General features: G+C 44.7%; 1 protein-coding gene across 1 annotated transcript in view; it reads left to right on the forward strand.

Annotated features, from left to right (window-relative positions):
* cdh4 (cadherin 4, type 1, R-cadherin (retinal)) overlaps nucleotides 1-5,000 on the forward strand; it is a 225,465-nt gene that overhangs the window by 194,442 nt on the left and 26,023 nt on the right. The window lies entirely within an intron of this gene.

Below are 5,000 nucleotides of genomic sequence, written 5' to 3' on the forward strand. Positions count from 1 at the left end.
GACAGTCAGCAGTGGGCTATTAGCATGTCTTTTAGCATGGCCGTGCTACGTGTGCTGTGTCTGTTGTTGTTGTTCTGTGTTCTGTTTTGTGTTCTGTGTCCCGTCTGCATCCCGATTGGTTGTTTTCTCCCGGTGACTCTGTTTGGCATGCAGGTGAAGCCCATTTGAATGTGAAAAACTTTGGAGAGAAAGCAGAATAGCAACATTTGTATATATATAATACGCATTAGGTGAATGTTCTCTCCATTCCCCATCTCTTTCCCTCTCTCACACACACACACACACACACACACACACACACACACACAGAATAAGATAAAAAATACTCACATAGCATGCACACATTCACAGAAGCACAATAGCCTTCCCATTCATTGAGGTCAGCAGACTGATTGGTGAGCTGGGTGTTCCACCGTAGCAAAGCTACAGGTTTGTTTTTTTTTTTATTCTGGAACATTGAGGTCAGCGCACTGATTCGTGAGCAGGGTGTTCCACAGTAGCCAAGTCACAGGTTTGTTTTTCTATGCCGGAACATTCAGTCTGTCTCCTCATCATCTCGCCCATCTATCGGTACCCTCTCTTAGAACCAAAAATGAGAAGAAAGACAAACAAACTCTCCTGCCCTTAACATGATGTTCACTTCCTCCACCGCAGCATTATGATAGGAAACGATCCATCTCATTTTCCTCTGGCGTAGCGTCCACAGACAAGGTCCCGGTGGCCCAGTTAGGGAGGCGGCAGATGGATGCGTTGCGCCGCGATTCGTCTCTCTCCGTCTCTGAGCGGGCATATTGGTATGGATGTTCCCGTTTTGACGGGCGCTAATAGCTAGCCTTTGTGGACTACAGTAGTAGTAGTAGTGGTGTGTTTGTGTTTATGGGCTGACGGTGAGGAGTCGGTGCTACTGTATGGTCTCTCTGTCAGGGTGCAAGGTTAAGCTAGCACTTGTGTTTTAAGTGCTTACACGGTCTCCGTGGAGACGCTGACCTGCCTTCGCACAAAAGACAATCATGCTCGACTAATGAGATGAGTGATTGTGTTTGTCTTTTCCCGTGTGGTTTAGCTGTGGGTTTGTTTGTGTGAGTGTGTGTGTGTGTGTGTATTTTGTGGATGTGAATGTGTTTGAGTGCATTTGTTACATTTGTGTAGCCGTATATGCATGTGCATACAGTGTGTGTGTGTGTGTGTGTGTGTGTGTGTGTGTGTGTGTGTGTGTGTTTGTGTTTTTTTGAGAGAGAGAAAGAGAAATAAAAAGAGAGACTTGATCTGCTTGTGTGTGTGTGTGTATGTTTGAGCATGATTGTGCTTACTGTGTGTGTGTGTGTGTGTGTGTGTGTTTTTCTGTATTTGCACATATATCCATGTGCATGTGTGTGGCTATGCGCATGAAGGCGAGCGTGTAATTGATCTCCCTGCGGTGCTCATTTGACCCAGTACGGGTTCACCACTCTCCCCCTAAAGCCCACCATCTATCAGCGTCTGGCCCACCAACCCAGCACCCAGCAGGTCACCAGGAGAATGCGCCAAGCTGCTAGGAAAGGGGTCACACACCCACACAGCCCCACATGCTTATTTATTCCACCACAGACACGCGTTGTGTGTGTGTGTGTGTGTGTGTGTGTGTGTGTTTGTTGTGTAGTGTGTAGTGTGTGTGTGTGTGTGTGTGTTTTGTAGTGTGTAGTGTGTAGTGTGTGTGTGTGTTGTGTGTGTGTGTGTGTGTGTGTTGTGTAGTGTAGTGTGTGTTGTGTAGTGTGCGTGCGTGCGTGTGTTGTGTGTGTGTGTGTGTGTGTGTGTAGTGTGTGTGGTTGTGGGCGTTGGGGTGCACTGCAGTGGAGCAGGCGCGTGGAAGGTTCAGTGCTGTGCACTGCTCATGATGACCTTCATGATGGGGTTTAGGGACGCGCTTCTGCTCATGCCTTACTGGGAGGCCTGAGGGAGGAAGGGCAGAGATGGGAGCAGCACTGCAGAGCCATGAGCATCACCGCAATGGAGCTGCTTTCTATTCATGCAAACTTGGATCATTGATCGAGAGTATAGACAGAGTAATTTCCTGTGTATTAGCCGCATTGTGTATAAGCCACAGGACAGTGTTTTATGCAAGTTGAAAGAAACAAAGCCATATTAATACCATATTAACTGGCCCCCAGTATAAGCTTCATAGCTGAAGACATTTTGCAAAATCAATGTATAAAACGTGGATAATAGTGGGGAAATTACGGTAGAGGCCCCTCATTTTCAACAATGCCAAGATTACAATCTGTGCGAGTAAGAGGTCTGAGTTGCTTGTGCACCAGGCTCAAAGATCATTTATTATTATTATTATTATTATTATTATTATTATTGTTATTGACCTTAATAAGACAGAATTTGGTTTGTGTTAAGGACTAACGCATGATGCAATGAAGATTTGGATTTGAGTTAAAGACTGACGCTGAATGACAAGTAATGAGACAAACAGGGTTTATTTTTGTATGACTCCTGTGGTTACAGCATTAGAGAAGGCGACGAACAGTGCATCAAACAGCGGTTGTAATTAATAGTGATCACTTCGCTATGTTGAAGCAGCCTTTCACATTTTGTTTTGAACTTTCTTCAGCACCATGGATAGCGACTGAAGGAAAGAATTTCAGCTATTGAGGAAAGTGTCTGAATACTGATGTGAATGTGATATTTTAGTTTTTTGTCTTAGAATGAAAATGTATGTTTTCTCCTTGTCATTCCAGGGTATTGATTGATGGGTAGGACGATGTAGTAGATATATAGCATATGGCTGCAACATAGCAAAATATAAAAAGGGGAAAGGGGGTCTGAATACATTCTCAATGCACTGTATGTGTGTGTCTTTGTGGTTGTGTGTGCTGTTGTGTGTGACTTGTCGGCCGTGGGTCGGGCCATCTCCTGCCGTTTGTGATGAAGTGTAGCCCCTGGCCACTCTTGCCATAACTGGCCTAAATAATGTCCATTCGTTCTCCATAATATCTGTGCTGCAGTGATTCTTCTAGTGGTGGCAGCGCATCCATTTAGATGACAGATGAGGGGAGGTCTGCAGCTCTGCTCTGCTCTGCTCAACTCTGCTCTCTCTCTCTCGCTGTCTCTGTCTCCCTCTCTCTCTCTCACTCTCTCTCTCGCTGTCTCTCTGTCTCTTTCTCGCTGTCTCTCTCTCTCTTTCTCGCCGTCTCTTTCTCCCTCTCTCTCTCTCTCTCCTTCTCTCTCAGTGCCACCATGCTCCCACTAGTCCTCTGCTCGGTTATATATATGAGCCCTTCACTCCAACCTGCCTCACAGCCTGCAGCTCTTTCGCTCATGCAGTCACACACACACACACACACACACACACACACACACACAGAGATACACACAAATATAGGCATGTGAGGACACTGGATACTGTCTACTGTGTAGACACATGGAACTATCTTTATCATCTGTTTGGCAGTGCACATGTTTATGTTATTGTGCATAAGTGTGTTTGTCCATGTATTTCCTTTACAAGCACATTGATATGTTAATAAACTATGTATGTGCTTTCATTTGTATGTGTGTATTTATATGGCACAATCATGGCCACCCAAATGGGAATATAACTGCACACACACATACTGTACATGCATTTCTGTTATGTTCTAGTTTCCCATTCCTGCTAACATCATTATCATCATCAGACGGGATTCCTAAATCTCCGTGTGTTCCTACAGTATGCATGCAGCAGTTCTGTGTCCAGGTGTTGTTGTGTGCGGTGGCTGTGTGGAGTCCTGCTCACAGCACTGCCGTGGTGGCGCCTGCCTGGATCTGCTGCTAGAGCTTCTAGTTCTGCCATTTCTGGTTCTAGTTCCAGTTCTGACTGACTGGCATTGGGCAGGATTCTGGTTCTAGTTCCAGTTCGGACTGACTGGCATTGGGCAGGATTCTGGTTCTAGTTCCAGTTCTGAGTGGGTTACTGACTGGCATTGGGCGGAATTCTGGTTCCAGTTCCAAACTTTAATCGGCAGGGGATTGTGCATCTTGTTTGGGCCTTACACAGTGATTACACACTGATTCGGTTGTTGCTCTGACTTATTCATTATTCATGTCTCAGTTGGCTGTAGATCCTTCCAATTGAAGACTTTGGATCAACTGTTTACATGTCATAATGATCTAATCTAGTCTGAAGAAGAGCTGTGCGGCTCAAAACGTAACGTAGTTCTGATTAAACTAAACCAAGTGAGAGCAAGTGTGCGGACCTTTTACTCATTTTTTATAATGATCTAATCTGCCATTTTATCAGAATAGCTATGCGCACATTCATTCAGCCTGGCGTGGGCTTTTGAAAAAGTAAAAAATACAAATCTATCATCTGTTCAGCGCCGTTATGAGGGGGAGGCAGAATAGATTCATAATTTATTCATATTGGAAGTAACTTTAATGAAGAAAGTTGAACGCAAGAAACAGGTGTTGTCAGTTGTCTCTGAAAATGATTGCTACGTTGGTTAAGCTCTCAATCATAATTGGCTGATGTTGAGATGTTAAAGATAATCACAACAGTTGTGAAACAGAAATATAGGTTGTTCATGTTAAAAGAAAGAGGGTAATGAGCATACTGAAAAAATATGTTTGCATGGCTGTTCAATTGGATTCCAAAAGAATGCTCCACTTCTTTAGTCTGGAAGCCAGCAAGAATTTACCCTGCCCACAAAATTTGAGGCGGTCTAGAGTTCAGTCTGGAGTCGCTCCATTGAGAAGTCCATATGCCTGGTTAAGATGTGTTCAGCCAATGGCCGATCAGAATCGCTTGGGCGGGCCTTATGCGGCGATGGACAGATGAGCAATAGTGAAGCAGTCATCCACGTCACCTGAGTGTGCTTCAGTTGATCGGTTCCGTTGACAAAACTGCTGCCGCTGGAGAACCAAGGTGCTTACGTTCCACCATCATGTCTGTTATGCAAAGTATTGAGAACGCAGTAACTTTAAAAGACAAGCAGGAAACAGCTCAAGGCATTTTGTATCCTCAAACTATGTGGGCA

This window comes from Sardina pilchardus, chromosome 9 (genome assembly GCF_963854185.1).
Source record: "Sardina pilchardus chromosome 9, fSarPil1.1, whole genome shotgun sequence".
Taxonomy (NCBI): Eukaryota; Metazoa; Chordata; class Actinopteri; order Clupeiformes; family Clupeidae; genus Sardina; species Sardina pilchardus.